The 16,325-nt window shown below is 47.9% G+C and overlaps 1 protein-coding gene across 4 annotated transcripts in view; it reads left to right on the top strand.

The window, feature by feature from the left end:
* The first annotated feature begins 8,681 nt into the window (after positions 1-8,681).
* B3galt5 (UDP-Gal:betaGlcNAc beta 1,3-galactosyltransferase, polypeptide 5) overlaps positions 8,682-16,325 on the top strand; it is a 20,076-nt gene continuing 12,432 nt past the window's right edge. For 2 of the 4 annotated variants that reach the window (XM_013027396.1, XM_013027395.1), the window contains exons 1-2: positions 8,682-8,745; positions 8,956-9,176. The gene's annotated coding sequence lies outside the window, so the exon portion shown is untranslated. The remainder of the gene's footprint in view (positions 8,746-8,955; positions 9,177-16,325) is intronic. The other 2 variants (XM_013027398.1, XM_013027397.1) reach the window with 2 other exon arrangements.

Raw genomic sequence — 16,325 nt, forward strand, 5'->3', positions numbered from 1 at the left:
CGACGGGCGGGCGGGAGGGGAAAGCCATCTTGTCACCGGGGAGAGCGGAGAGCGGGGCGGCCAGGGTGATGGCAGGGGCCGCAGGTCTCAGAGGAGCCGGGACTGTGCGTGAGTGTGTGTGTGTGTGTGTGCGCGCGCGCGCGCGTGAGTGTGTGAGGGGCAACCATTGTGCAGGTCGTGTCGGGGAGGAAATAAAGGGGAGGCTGGTGCAGACTTAGTAAGCAACTCTAGATACACATATACACTGCAGTGTCTGTGCCCGTTTGCATGCGCGTGCGTGCGTGTGCATGGGTGTGCAGGCGCGGCCACTGGTATAGTAGGCATGGTAAAGTGTACAGAAAACATTTGCATTTGAATAACTTTCCTTCCCTCCTTCCTTTCCTCCCTCTCCCCTTCCCTCCTTCCCTCTTTCCTTCTCTACCTCCTTCCTTCCTTCTTTCCTTTAAGCTAAATGTAAGCTAAATAAATATATTCCTTCCTTCCTTCTTTCCATCTTTTTTTCTCCCTTCTTCCCTCCCTTCCTTACACACTCTCTCTCTCTCTGGTTTATTTTGTTTAGGGTTTTGATTTTGGGGAATCCAATGCCCAAATAACAAAAGGGAACCCGTAGTTATAGAATATAAAGTTATTTCTCCCACTTTCTTTATAGTAGTGTTACAAAAATGAAAGAAAATCACGTTATGTGGCAAGCTCTTGGAAATGTCAGTGAATTTTAGGATTGCTGTCTCTTTCATTTACTATTCCCATGCCTGGCCCAAGGGAAGGAGGAATAGATATCCCCCCCCTTTCTCCTCTTTAATTATCTTTAAGTAGTTGTACAAAGGGGTTTCAGTGCAACATATCAGTTCATGGGTCCAATGCTTCTCGAGCAGCCTCACCCCCTTCAGGAATAGATTTTAATGAGGAAGCAGGGGTAGAGTTGTGCCCAGTGCCTGGTGCCAGTGTTGTACGAGTTTGGGAAAGAATTAGTTATAAGACGTATTTTAATTAGAGTTGGGGATATTGCTCAGTGGTGGAGTATTGCTGGCATGCATGAGGTCCCGAGTTTGACACACACACACACACACACACACACACACACACACTCACACACACACACCCTCACAGCCTGCTTTCTGTCACCTTTCATCTTCCCCCTTCTCCAGTCAGTCTATCCTGGGTAATCTTTTTTCACTAAGGCAGATTAAGAAACAATTGCGATGTGATGTTGAGGGAGGAGCAGTGTAGGCCTGTTGGCATCAGCCTCTGGCTACAAGCAAATGCTTTCTGTGCCGACACCTCCAAAGCCTGCCTTGGGCCATTCTGTCTTAACAAGTAAGTGTTTTCTAGGCACAGAGGTCTTTCTTTGTGTGTGTGGGATTTCTAGGTGGGGTCTTCGAAAAAACAAGGAGCTCTTTGGAGAGCAGATGTCATGAGGTTCCGCACACCCACCATGGCAGGTGTTCTTGCAATGTGAGGGTTCTCATCCTTTGTTCGGGAAGTGGAGGGGTGGGAGCACTCCAGGGCCTGGCTGTCCTAACCCAGCCCTTTAACACAGGCACTGGATGGCTGCTGGTTCAAGCCAGCACTGAGGAGCCTGGAAGGGCTTCTGTGCATGCGCCTGGTCCCGGGGTTGCACTTGTCCCTTCCACTGAGCTCCTCTTTGAATTTCTGCCGGGACTAGATTCTCAATCCCAGTTCCAATGGTTTGAAAAGCTGATTGGCCCTGCCATCCTTTCTCCCAGTGAGGGGGATGCTGACGAGGATGGAGTCTTTCTTTGAGTCTGGTAGACTCCGCTCCCCCACTCTGGCCCCACTCTAGACTGGATGCACCTACTGGACATCCTCCAGAGGACACAGCAGTTCTGCTGCTGACCTTCTCCTGCTCTACATTTCTTCTGTCCAGTCCCCTCCTGGTCGTCCCGTATCAGGTTCTTCTTTGCCTGGACCTGGGGTGGGTGGGGTCCCATCTGTCTTGGTGCTGGCCTCCTGTAGGTTGGTTGGTGTTGTTGCCGGTCGTGGGGCTTGGACTCAGGGCCTGGGCGTTGCCCCTCAGCTCTTTTGCTCAATGCTAGTGCTCTGTCACTTTAAGCCACAGCACCGTAGATTTTTGACTCTTTTCTTTGCCCTTTATTGTGAGCACCTGTGCTTGCTGAGGCCCAATGACGGGTGGGGATGGTGGAAGACAGAGATTGTAGTAGACCGCAGGATCTTTACTTCCCTCTGGGCTCAGGAGGTGACGTGTCCAGCCTGCCTCTGAGTCCCTCATCACCTCTAGTCCTGTCCGCTGGGCCACCGCACTGCAGCACCCGAGGGCTGCGTTCCCACAGCCGCTGACTTGGGAGTCTTCACGTGTTCCTCACCTGGGCTCATCATAATGTCATTGGGATGACTCACCTTCCCCCCCACAGCAACAGCAGATATGGCCACCCCCACATTAAAGAAGGGGCACCCTTGTTCTGGCACTTTCCCTCATGCTCTGTGAGGATGCTGGTAACAGCGGGCATACTCTCATAACCCAGTGCTGGTGAAGCCCAGACCTCAGACCCGCTGGGGGCGGGGGGTGCCTCCAATGCACACACCTCCCTGCCGTCTGCATCCATTGGCTGCTGAATGGAATGTCCCTCCTCTTTCCAGGGTTGCATGGTTATTGGAAATGGCATTCAGTGGGAAAGGAGTCTGAAGCTTTAGTGACAGATTTTTTTCTTTTTGCTGGTCCTGGGGCTTGGAACTCAGGGCCCAGGCACTGTCCTTGAGCTTTTGTGCTCAAGGCTAAAGCATTCTACCCCTTGAGTCATGGCTCCACTTCCAGCTTTTCGGTGGTTAATTGGAGATAAGAGGCTCACAGACTTTTCTCCTGGGCTGGCTTCCCTTGAACTGGAATCCTCAGATGTCAGTCTCCTGCAAAACTAGGATTACAGGTGTGAGCCACTGGAGCTTGGCCACTAATAGGTATTTTGATGATAAATGAACTTAACTGGCAGCTGTATCAGGAGATGAGTACCATGTAACGAAATTATTTCCCAAACACGTCTAAAATTTTTATGTCTAATTTTGACTGTCATTCTACATCCTCAACAGGAGCTGAAGGGCTAGCAGTTATGTGACCACTAAAATGAGCTAGCAAAGTGGCTGATTATTCTTTCACTTGTATCCTGAACATTCCTGTAGAGGTCATGAGCTCAGTTCTGTCAGATTCTTGTTTTGTGATCTTTGGACAATTACTTAATTTCTTCATGTCTTAGGTTAACAAATTGTCTTGGTTGCACCTCTCCTGTGAATCTGATTTGTTTATTTTGGTTAATCAGCTGTTCTGATACCTGAGGGATGAAGAAGAGTGAGATTTTTGTGGGCACTGTGCGTTGTCGTTGTAATGATTGGCAGATGTGGTCTGTTTTTCCTGTAATTGTGTGAAAAGTTGTTTTCAAGGTACTCAGATTTCATATTGCTCAAAGTTCAGGCTGTGGTTTTGAGGCATTAAAATAATTGCTTTGCAAGTATGTTGGGAGCAGCCAACAAATAACAGAGAAGCCCCTCCAGCCATGCTAGATGCTGACGTGTGCCACCAGCTTCCCATTTAAAGGATGTCACAAGCTGGGCGCCGGTGCCTCGTACCTGTCATCTTAGCTACTCAGGAGGCTAAGATTTGAGGATCACGGTTTTATGCCAGTCCAGGCAGAAAAGTCCATGAGGCTCTTATTTCCAATTAACCAGCAAAAAACTGGCAGTGGAGGTGTGCCTCCAGTGGGAAAATATTAGCCTTGAGCAAAAAAGCCAAGTGAGAGTATGAGACCCCGGGTTCAGGCCCCAGGTCCAGCACAGCAATTTACATAGATAGGTGTGTGTGTGTGTGTGTGTGTGTGTGTGTGTGCGCGTGTGTGTACATCCATATGCATTTGTATGTGTGTCTTCCGGATCTAGCTTCCACATACGTGTGAAAATGCATATGCAAATTTCTGCTGAGGCTCACCCCTCCTTGAGTGCTTATATGTGTTTTGGTTCATTGTGAGCCAAGCAGAGAAACTCATGGCCAAAAAGTTCATCTAAACAGCAGTGATCACTCCCGTGAGCCAGGTGGGGCACAGGAAGTCCGAGTGGCTTTTCAGCATCCCAGTTTTATAGGAAGTCTGGCATGATGTCCATGTAGCTTTGGGGAAGAATGGACGTGAATGAAGGGATTGAGGAATTGGAATGGATCGGGAAGTAGGAACCAGCAAATGCGATGGCGCTGACATTCCTAAGGTGGAGGCGTGGATGGGAGGGAGTGCGTGGCTCCCCAACATAGCCCTTACTGACCGCTGCTCCCTGGTCACTCTGAGAGAGGACAGTAATCGTGAGTGAAGTTGGACTTTGTTTTGTTCCCTTGCTTCACTTTCTCAAGTGGCCAAATTACCTCACCTTTAGTTCCTAGCTGACCAGTTCAGTATAAATAAAATGAAGGGTTCCAAGATGCTCTCCAGTCATTATTTTCTGGTTTTCACTGTCTTGGGATCTTGTTTTGCCTTTCTGCTTTAAGACTCAGTTTACCAGTGGACTCCCTAGAAGAAGCCATTTGAGTGACAGATCACAAAACCACACTTCAAATCTGGAATTTTCTCGGGTGTTTATTCAAAGAACTATGTATGTCTCATATGTTTTATTTTATTGTTGTTTTTAAAAATATTTTTTGTTGTTATTATAAAGGCGATGTACCGTGGGGTTCCTGTTTCATAAGTCACATAAAGAGTGCATTTCTTTTTGGACAATCCCACGCTTTCCTCACTCTCTCCCAGTTTTCCCCTCCTGTCTCCACCCTCAAGTTGTATAGAGTTCATTTGCTCACGTAGTGACAGTGACACCACTGCTGTATTTGTCCCTCCATTGCTATGTCCCTCACTTCACATCCTACACCTACACCGTCTCACTGAGGCCTAACCTGCACGAGCACTTTTTAGATTCCTGTTTTTGGGTGGTTTCTAAGACACAGTATTCACACATGTCTCTAGAAGCTCTTTGTTCAAGTGTAGTGTTCTAAAAGGCGTGAGCTGTTCCATCAGACAAAGGAGAAGCTCTGGTCAAACCTTGTGTGGAAAGTTAAAATGGCCCAGCAAAAGAAGTGGCAAAGGTGGTTTCCGTGTGGCGTAGCTCTGGAGATCCTGGGTCTCTGACTCACTTTGTTCCTGGTCTTGACCCAGCAGCAACCCCATCAAACCCATTCAGTCAGTGTGTATCTGATTTCCTCATCCGTCTGTGGGATGTGGTCTTCACAGGCTGCTTTAGTTTCAGATAAGTTTGGGCATCTGACCTTTGAGTTCCCATTTTGAGCCTCATTCTACTCACTAGCTGTAAGTAGAATGCGTTCAAGAACCCAGCACTAAACCTGTGAAGCCATCAGTTTCCCAGTTTACAACTTTGCCTCCCCCTCTCCCACCTCCTCTCTCTAATGCTCACGGGCACTCTAGATGGGAGGGTCAGTTTGGGTCCTTTATTGGTAGATAGGACTCTACCTGACCTCTAGCCCGAATTTTGGCTGTTATCCCTTCTCTCCTACTGTTTTGTTTGTCTGTTTTTTGTTTGTTTTGGTGGCATGGGGATTGAAACTCAGGGCTTCTCATTTGGTTAGCTTGCTCGCTCATAGTTGGCATTCTACTACTTGAGCTATGCCTCCAGTCAAGCTTTTTGCTGGTTATTCTGGAGATAAGAGTCACATGGATTTTTCTACCCAGGCTGGCTTTGCACCTTCAAACCCTCCTCTGTGGCCAGGATCACAGGCATGAGCCACTGGCACTTGGCTCTTTCCTTTTCTTAATGAGTAGTTTTGCTGGGAATGTAATTTATCAACATCAAATTTCATCTGTAAAGTCGTTAACAAACCCCTAGTCCCTTTTCTCTCCCTGGACAGTGTGGTGAAATTTACCTAAGTTAAACTTGCAATTTTGACCACAATCCTATGGCATTTTGTAACACACAGTATTGGGCAAATAGCACCCTATTTGTCTCCAGAACATGTTCATCACTCCAAAAGGAAACCAGACCTGTTCCCAGTCATTTCCATCCACCCGGCTTCCCCAGACCCCAGCAGCCAACATTTAAATTCATGTCTCTGAATTATCGTCCTTGTGAAGGTGAGTGACACTCCGTGGTGTGGATGTATGCCCATGGTTATCCATGTTTTCCTCAGGGGTGCTTTGTTGTTCCCTCCCTTTGGCAGACATTGTTGCTGTGAGCACACACGTGCAGAGCTGCTGAGTCCAACTGTGGGAGGTTGGAATTGCTGGATCATCTGGTCATTTTATTCTTTTTTTTTTGAGGGATTGCTATGCTATTTTCCACAGTGTCTGTACTGTTGTTTACTTGACCAGCGAGGCCCAGGGCTCCAACTTGTGTGCCTTATCACTAGCATTTGCCGTTTTCTGTTTAGATGTATCATGGGACCATCATTCCCCAGTGACTGTCCACATCCAGTATGTTCACTTGTCTCTTGGCCATCTATCGGTCTTCTCAGGAGAGATGTCTGTCCCTGTACTTGGCCCGTTTCCCTGTCGGCTGTTTGATGTTGCTGATAAACCCTGAACCTTTCACACATCTGAGGCTCTCACCGCTGTGAGCTTGGCTCCTGGGTAGATGTCGAGGGCCGTCTGCTTCCTTCTGCTCTCCCCTCCCTTCACCATTTCCCAGCAACCATCATTACTCTTCCAGACCTCTGTGTTCATTCTTTCCCACCGTTCACATCCCCAGCCTTGGGCTCACTGGACAGGTGGCTCCGTGGAGGTGGGGTGAAGGGGGGGGAAATTTTATGGACACCATCAACACCCTCTTTTTCTTGGCTCTGATTTAGCCATGGTGACTTCACCCTGTGTGTTGGAGGTCAAAGCTTCTGGCTCACAAGTCTTCTGCAGGATTGGCCCTGATGATGCTGGACGTCCTCTTTCTTCTTGAGTGCCTCTGATCCTGGGCCTCTGGGAGGCCAGGGAGGGAGTGGTTGGGACGGTTTGGGTGCAGGCTCTGCAGGGCTCTCACTTGGCTGGAGATCTTAGCCCTACATCAGTGTGTAAGGAGATCCTTAGCACCATGCACGGGCTGCGGGCAGGGCTGACACTCACAAGGCGTCAGCCTGTCCGCTCCACCGGGACTTACGTCTGGGTTTTCTCTTGTGCATCTGATTGAGCCTCTCGCCCCCTTTCTTGTCCTTATTTTCTAAATTCCATTCTTTGTGCTCTGCTGATTGGTTCCTGGCTGCTGTCATGTCACGGTCCCTCTTGATGTAGGCTGACTCGAAGCGGGACACTGGCTACATCCCAGTGGGTTTTATGGATGAAGGACCTGTCTCCCAGAGGGCGTTTGGGCCTTGCTGCCCCTCACCTGTCCCCCTTGGGCTGCTACAGGCTCCTCAGTGCTGCGTCAGAGATGGAGAATTTGACCCCACAGCATTCCTAGGAGTTGTCGATCACCTGTGCAGTGGACCGAATAGAACCAGGGGAAAAGATCGTATCCCGAGCATGTGTCAGGAATCTCAGGGCTTTACGCATCGAGTACACTCGCAGAGTTCTTTAGGTCTGTCTACATTATCACCTGAGTACTTCCTACTTCCTAGGCATTGGATTATTAGTCAGCTTCAGTTTACCACAACAAAACACCAGAGATGACTATGTTATAAAGAGAAAGCTTTCGTGTAGCTGTTCTTTGGAGGTTCAAGCCCAAGCTCAGGGAGTTTCCTGACCTTGTTTGGTCTCCTGTGAGGCGGCCTGTCTTGGGCAGAGGACACATACAGGCAGGTAGACATTTTGAGCTGGAGCAGGGACAGGAAGGGCAGCACCCCACAGCTCTTTCCAGGGCATCCCAGCTGGCGAAGGCCCCTTCCTAGACTTTACCTCCGGAAGGTCTGCACTTCCGAGGCTGCTGCCTTCTGGGCTCAGCCTTTAGTGGGGGGGCCACTCAAACCAATACCCAAACTACAACAGGTAGCAGGAAGTGCTCACCTAGGTAGCAGGAAGTGCTCACATAGGTAGTAAGAGGTGCTCACTTGACCTGTACAAGATCATTCAAGTATTACAGTCTCATTTTTGTTTTTTACCTCTCTTTTATGGAGAAAAGTGACTTGCATGGTTAGGTGTTCACAGAAGTTCACAGCCTGGCACAGTTAAGGTTCTATTCAGTTTAGATTCCAAGCAATACTCCGGACAATTTGATTGTGAGACTATAGTCATTATTATTATTTGCTATAGTTCATAAATTATCTGTTATGTACATTCCATTTTTCCTTTGAACCCATAGTCAATTATCTTTCTAAGTGGTTGGGATTCTATCTTTATGACACCTGGTGTTAATTTCTACCTGCGTTGCTTTGGGACTACGGTGATAGCCTATTTTTCTTGTATCTATTCATGTAATAGCAATATTGGTTTAAAATGAAAATAACTAGAATGTTAAAATAATGCCAAGAAGTCATTTATTACAGTATAGACTTGAATTTCGTACCCCCCATTGTCTAATTCAAATGGAATATACATTTTCAATAAAGTTCTTAGTGCCACTTGCTACTTTGGGTTTTTATGGTGAAACACTCCCAGCCTGTTTGGAAACAAGCTTCTCGCAAAGCTTGATAACCTGTGAAAAATTAAGAGACACTCTCTAGCAAGTCTATCAATGTTTAACAGCTTTAACAAGCCTTTCAGAAGTGTCATGTGTTAGCTGAGAATCATTTCACATTAAAATCTCTGGTTTTCCTGCCAAAGTTATCTTCAGTGAGAGCCATGTCTTTGTAGCCAGACTTGGAGCGGAGTGAAGGTAAGGAAAGCTGGAAAGAAGTTCCACGGAAAACCCAGATGTGGGAGGGGACCTTATGTGCACGGCTGAGTCTGAGCTCTGCCAATACCATGGTTGACCTCCTAGCCAGTCTCCGCTTCCCAGGGCCTCACGCGGCGCCCCTCACAGTCTGTACCTGAGGTGAGCGAAAGCACCCTCACCCTCTGTCTCTCCTTCCTCTTCCCCTCCTAGTTTCCCCCAGCGCATCCTGGCATCTGTGCTGGGTTTATGATTTCAAGTGACAGACAAGGAAATGCTTGCTCTTGGTCAGTGACGGCGGTTGAATTTCCCTTCCTTTCCTGGTCACCCAGTTGGAAAAGCTCATCTGGCGTCAGGGAAGATAGTTGGTGTAATTTTCCTGCCAAGGTATCTTTGCTTAGACCTGAGCAGAAGACAGAAGGCGGGCCCCAGAGGTAAGACGAGGCAGAAAGCTGAAGGATGGGGAGGGGCGAGGTCCCACGCTGTCTTCAGGGCTGACTCGACCACCCACCTTCTCTTTGGTGACGGTGGCGGTGTGGAGAATGTGCCTAGGCACCAGTGAAGATCTGGTGGGGAAACTACGTGGGCAGCATCTCACTCATTCATATCTTTCTTTCAAAATCTTCCTGGAGGCAGCATGTTCCATACAAGGGGATGTGATGTTCCACCCTGGGTGGCTGATCTGTTTGGGTCTGAGGATGTCCACAGAGGGGCCTGTGGGTGCCCAGACACACGGTGGCACCAGAAGAGCCCAGCGGTGGCTTCTCTTCCTGCTGCTGCTGCTGGTGTCTGGCGTTCCTTAGGTTATAGGAGAGCTACCCTCTCTCTCTCTCTCTCTCTCTCTCTCTCTCGGGTCCAGTCATGGGGCCTGAACTCTGGGCCTGGGCGCTGTCCCTCAGCTCTTCAGCTCAAGGCTTGCGCTCTACCACTTGAGCCACAGCGCCACTTCCGGCTTTTTTCTTTTTTCTTATGTGGTGCTGAGGAATCGAACCCAGGGCCTCAGGCATGCAAGGCAAGCGCTCTACCACTGAGCCACCTTCCCAGCCCAAGCCACTCTCTCTTGTGGTCTGCCCTGTCACGATCTGTGGATGTCAGTGCCCAAATACCTTTGAATTAAAAGGACACCGGACATGTTGGAGTAGATGCCTACTCTACTCCAGTGAGAACTACTTCAGCAAAGATCCTATGTCCAGATAAATTCAGGTTGTCTGACTAACAGTCAATATTCATGAAGTCACTCAGTAAACATTTATTGAGCATTTATTATGTGAAATGTACTATATGGGGTGTTGAGATTTATGTATATATATATGTGATAAAATATTTCCTGTGCCCATGCCATTTGCAATATAGAAGAAGAGAACTATAGCCTGGTATAATAAGGAACTTATGCTGGTTCCACCCAGGGGATGTTGGTGCGGTCTGCTCATTAGAAAAGCAGGGGAGAGTTTGCACTGGACTGAGGGGGTGATGAGGAGGTCCCCCGCGGGCCTTCAGCAAGGGCTGAAACACCATGTGGTGGCACAGTGGAGGAGGACAGGTGTCAGCGCCAGGGTGACTTGGGTGGCGCAGCTGCACTGGTGGTGTTGGACAGTTCGATGGATCCGGGGCTGTCGGGCATGGCGGAGAAGGGCGGGTGGGAGAAGGTGATAGACCAGGTCTGCCGATGAGTTCATTCTTTCTTCACTCAAGCAGGCTACGCTGATGTTTGACAAAGTCATTTTCTCAGATCCACGGTGGGGCAGAGACAGGATCTGAGCGGCTCCGGGACTCATCGAGGGAATGAGGCAATTTTCAGGGGACGGCTCTTCTTCAGCGGGCTCTTCAGGAGGGTGAACAAAAGTTGTGAGGGGAATACCTATTTTCTGCTAGAATGGCTTGCAAACACCCACAGAGGCAGGGAGGAAGGCAGGATCACCGCACCCCTGCAGAGGGAGGGGAGGGGCAGGCAGGGGTGGAGCTAGGATGTGGGGAAGAGCACGTCCTTTGTTTCGTGCCTACAGACTGTCCAGATTATGCATTTCAATAACTTACTCAACAAATATTTGTGCATTTCTTACTACTTCCTGCCCGCTCTGCCAGCCTCAGGGTTTTCAGCCTCTTGGAGCTACATGGCAAGGTAGATACATTATCCTATTGCTTCTTGGTTCATTTTTTTTCCTGACCCCAAAGACTTGTTATTGCGAAATGACTGTCCGTGCCTTTCTCTCCTCAGACGGAATGCTGTGGCTGTGGGATCAGGGGATTGGCTGTCCGGGTTCATCTTGGGGAGGGGAGGGGATGGAGGGCTGGCCATGGTGATTTTCTTTTCTTGATAATGTCAAAATCTTTATGTGGCTGTAAACTGAAGATAAATGGTAGATTGGTTACCTACATTATTCCTTGTTCTGGTTTGTTCAAAATGCTTTTTTTTTTTTTTTAAAAAAGGCATCAACATCATCTTTTTCAGTCTATATTAATGAGTGAGAATGGACAGAATTTGGCTTTTTGACTTTGGCTTGTTGTGCTCAAACTCATCTCTGATATTCTATTGTATATACAATGTTTTTACTCCATTCGTTGGTTATTGGCTGACTCTACATTTGTCTGTGGTAGACAATACTACAGTCAACCTGGGCCTGCAGTTGTCTTTCTTGTATGTTTACTCTCCTGTGGCTATGTGCCCAACAAAGGGGTAGGGAGTTGGTCATAAGGGAGGTCTATTTTTATTTGTTTTTGAGAAGCTTCCATACTGATTTCCATAGTGGTTGCTTACATTCCCAACAACCGTGTATGAGGGTTCCTAAGAACCCCGCATCCTCACCAGCATTCATTGTTTGTTTTCTTGATGATTGCCATTCTCACTGGGGTGAGATGGAATTTTGGTGTGGTTTTGATTTGCATTTCCTTTATGACTAAGGATGTCAGACATTTCTTCATGTCCTTTTAGCCATTTATATTTTTTTTTCTGAGAATTGGCTGTTTAACTCAGTTGCTGTCTATTAATTGAACTATTTGTTCTGTTGCTGTTTAATTTCTTTTGAGCTTGTTGTACATGTTGAATATCATTTCTTTTTCCAATGAGTAGCAATCAGCAGGAGTAATTTTGTGAATGTCGATGTGCTATTGAAAGCAGTTTAACGTAATATCCCTTAAGATCCCAGTGTCATTTTTTGTAGAGATAGAAAAGTCAATCCTAAAATTCACATGGATGCCTAAAGGGTCCCGAATAGCAAAAGCAATTTTGGGCAAAAGAGCAGTGCTGCAAGTGTCACAATATTGGCCTTCAAATTATACTAAAGAGTCATAGTAACAAAATCAGCTTGGTTCTAAGACAGAGGAAGATACGAAGACCAGTGGAACAGATTGGAAGACTAAAAAATAAAACAGTACAGCTTCAAGTGTCTGGAACCAATACACTGGAGGAACTACTGTCTTCAACAAATAGATCTGGGAGAGCAGCTATCTGCATGCAGAAGACTAAAACACCAGATACCTGTGTCTCCCTGTGCAAAAAGCAACTCCCAGTGGATCAAATGTCTTAATGAAATAACTAATATCTTGAAACTACCACAGGGAATTGTAAGGAACTCTCTGAAAGGTATAGGCCTGGGTAATTATTTTCTGAATAGGATTCCAGCAGCTAAGAGCAAGAACAGGTGAATGGGATGCTATCAAACGAAGCAGTGTCTGCACATCAAAAGAAAGAATTCCAGAATCAAGAGAAAGCCCATGCAGAGGAGATAGTCGTGACTAGCCAATGCTTTCGTTCTTGATGATGATGGAGGAGGTTTTCAGTGGCTAGGGTTTCTTCTTGATGATGGTAGAATTTCTTTTTCTTTTTCTGAAGAGAATGAAGCTTTGAATTCTAGAACCAAGGTGCACAATGTGCAACAGTATCAGTGTAAGTTAATAGCTGTTAACATCTGCGAGTTCCTCCTATTTGACAAATTTTGTTCAAATACGTTTGCTTTCTTTAATCCCTACTGTCCTACAAGGCAATCTTATCTTCTTCACTAGTCTTAGTAGATTGACTTTATGATGCAGTAAATAATGGATCATGATGAAGAACTTGAAAAAAAAAACACCCTATATTTAATCGCTTCCCTGTGGAGTGGAGGATGGATTGGAAAAAGAGGAAGGTGAAAAAGAAAAGTGTGTGTTTCTGTGGAATGGGAAGGAGTGCTGGTCACGTGACAGAGGGTAGGTGAAGGCTGGGGAATGTCCTTTAGTCCTCTCTCCACTTCTCATGTTCCGGTGGCTCTGTCGGCCATGGTTGGTTGGTGTGGTTGGCTCTGTGTGCTCCAGGCTTCCTTTTCCTTGATCATGGTCTTCGGCTCTGCAGGGTTTTACTCTTGACTACTCCTATCTGGAAATGAAACTAGATTGTACCCTTGCAAGTCTGAGATGGGGCCTCTTGGCAATTCAAATCCTGGACCTGGGCGGCTTTCACCCTCTGGACTGACTTGAGCCTGAGACATTTATATTGAACTCAGTAAGTCCAGAGTCTAGACATAGAATCTCCTTCAAACCAGGCCAAGTGGTCTGGATCTCAAGTGGCAGAAGTCACCTGTGTTTGTGCGAGTTCAGTTATTAGAAAAACAGTTCAAAGTGCATTCCTATTCATGTCTGACCAGTAGATTTATCTCAGTTTCCCCAAGATCATTAGCACACAACAGGAGCCAGAGGAACCCCTGTCATCGCTGCAGATAAGCCCCTCCCACCCAAGGTCATTGCCAGGGCACCGGGGAAAAGAGGGTGTGCATCACCCAGCCCTCCCCAGAGGCTGAGTGCCATCCTGCCAGATCCCCGCAAGGAGGAAGAAGGGCCAGGTGACGTCTATGTGAGCACCTGCTGTATACAGCAGCACTGCTGTATACAGTCTCCTCACCTAGTCAGCCACATCCTGTCATTTTGTAGACATGCACTGCAGGAAGACAGCACAGAGGTGCTTTTGCCTTTGCCCCTTTCCACATACCCAGACTCTTACTGTCGGTTCTGGGACACCTCCGTGTGGCTGTGGACTGGCCCAGTGGTCTCTCCTGCCTCTTCCCGCATGTGGCTTGCAGACCTTAGGCTCGGCTTTTGTCAAAACATACCAGACAAATGAAAAAGCTGCTCATTCATACCTCTGCCCCCTGGGAACCCACGCACCATGGCTTTCTAGTTGTAGCAGTCTGCGGTTGTCTGAGGGGACAGATGAGACCTTTCAGGATGTTTCAGAAGAGGAAGGGCTTCTGTGGCCAGCCATGGCTTGAAGCAATCAACCGAGTGTCAGAAGTGACTTCATCGTCCTTGCTGGGACAAGGTGCCAGGGAAGGCCTTTCTACTTTTAGATCAAGGTGACTAACGTGAGGATTGGGCTGGTGCGGAGAGAAGCAAGGCTGAGAGGGAGAGCTGGCTTGGAAGACAAACCTCTTTATTCTTCTGGGTAGGTAAGAAGGCTGTGAATAGAACAGTGGGTCCAGAGAAACTCATTCCCAGAGCCCCACACTGGGCTGCATAGAAGAGAATCCCAAGGAAATCCCAGTTGTTCATAAACCAGACCCTCACCCTCACCCAATCCCTAACAATTCCTAACCCAAACCCAAGCCCTAACCCAAAACCAATTCCTTACCCAAACCCAATTCCTAACCCAATCCCTAACTGTAACCCGCTCCCTAAACCTAAGCCTAACCCCAAGCCTAACCCCATCCCTAACTCAATTCCTAACCCAAACCCAATCCCTAACCTAAAACCAATTCCTAACCCAAACCATCCCTAACTCTAACCCGATCCCTAAGCCTAGTATGAGCAAGGCCCTGGCTTCATACTCCCTCCTGCCTTTCTTTAGGCTGCTGGACTTAGCTAGCAGGAGAGAGAGTTGCAGGTGTGTTCTTCATGAGTAATTCTGTCATTCCGCATAGGAACTTCAGGCCAGCAGCATTTTCCAGTCCAGTGGCTAGAAATGGGACTGCACTCTCCTTCCTGCTGCTAACTCCATGATGCCCTCGAGGGACGGAGTGGGCTTGTGGGGGAGGTAGAGGCCAGGGTTTTAGAGCCTAGGACCAACCTCCAGGGTCCCATGTGCGGTCTTGCAACTCTCCAACCCCCACCCCATACCAAATAAAAAGACATGGTGAAAGGCAGAGAAAGGAGATTTGTTCTGTGGCAGCCATGGGAAGACAGCGCTTCAGTTCATCTCTGGCTGTCTTCAGAGGTGCAGATAATGGCTACAGGTTAAATGGGAGCACTGGGGCGGAGGATGAGGACGGTGTGAGCAGCCTCAAGTCTCAGGCATGGCCTGCGGTAGCCGCTCAGCCACGGTCTCCTGAGGCCTGGCAGGCCGGCTGTAGCTTCTGCCTAATCAAGGAGATGAGATTTGCCTTTTGGCACAAGATGCTTCCTGGTAAATCTTGTTCTTCCTGGAGCCCAATGTAGTGGTTGAAACATGACTGACCATAACAGGAATTGGCTCAGATCAAAGAACACAGATACAAATGTGTGTGTGTGAAAGAGAGAGGGGTGGGGGAGGGAGGGAGACAGGAGGGAGGGGCTGAGTGTTCGGCTTTTAGTTAATTCTCACGCCCAACACAAGCATCTTTGAAGGTGGGTGGAACAAGCAGGGATGAGACGCAACCCCCACCAGAAGTCTGCACGGAACAATCCGAAGGGCGCTGCCGGGCATTGTCAGGAGAGCTTTGCTGAAGACCTGGCATCTGAGGGGAGGCTGGCATCAGTCGGCCCAGCAGAAGTGGGTGGATATGGGGGCAAGAGTCAGCTCAGGACACTGGAAGGGAATATGTGTGGCTTGAGGGCAGAGACCCAGGGGAGGGAGCCCACTGGAACGGCCGGCCGGAGCTGGCCTGCGGTCCCAGAGCACTGACACACTGGCTTCTTCACATAGCCATCTTCAAGCCCGGTCTGCAAAGCCTGCCTCACTCTGCACGGTCAAAAGCTGCAGGTAGAGTCCGGTGCATCTCACGAGAAATTGACCTGGGCAGACCTGGGTTTCCAGAATGATCTCCATCCTTGGTTTTGTTTTCTAGATGTATAATTTAAAACAGTTATTAATGTAATTAAAAATGATCTGTAAGTCGTTGTACAGAGAGATGTCAACCTGTCAGTTTGTGAGTGAAGCACATCTTGATCCACGCTACCCCTTCTATCGTTCTCCTCCATCTCTCCCCCACCCCACTCATTCCCTCAGTTTACCTGGTTGCATTTTTCATGCACCAGTCATTGTGAGTATGTATTCACTGTCTCTCTCCCTCATCGGCCTCTCCTCATCGGGATTTCCCATCATCATATCATATCTCTGCTTCCTGGTACTCACTTTGTTAAACTGTAAGTCTCTTGAAGGAATTACACCACTAAAATCTCCCCGTGTCTACTGGCTTTTGTCAGTACGTTCGTGTGTACATTCATACGTTTTATATATGTTTATAATTCAGACCGAATTTCTACACATGAGAGAAAACATGTGCTGCTTGTCTCTCTGAGCCTGACACACTTCACTTAACACAATTTTTACCAGGTCCATCCATTTCCCTGCAAATGACATCGGATGATTCTTGCCGATGGGTGAGTAACATTCCACCAGAAAACCGGAAGTGGCGCTGAGC

Source organism: Dipodomys ordii, unplaced genomic scaffold, assembly GCF_000151885.1.
Source record: "Dipodomys ordii isolate 6190 unplaced genomic scaffold, Dord_2.0 Scaffold103, whole genome shotgun sequence".
Taxonomy (NCBI): domain Eukaryota; kingdom Metazoa; phylum Chordata; class Mammalia; order Rodentia; family Heteromyidae; genus Dipodomys; species Dipodomys ordii.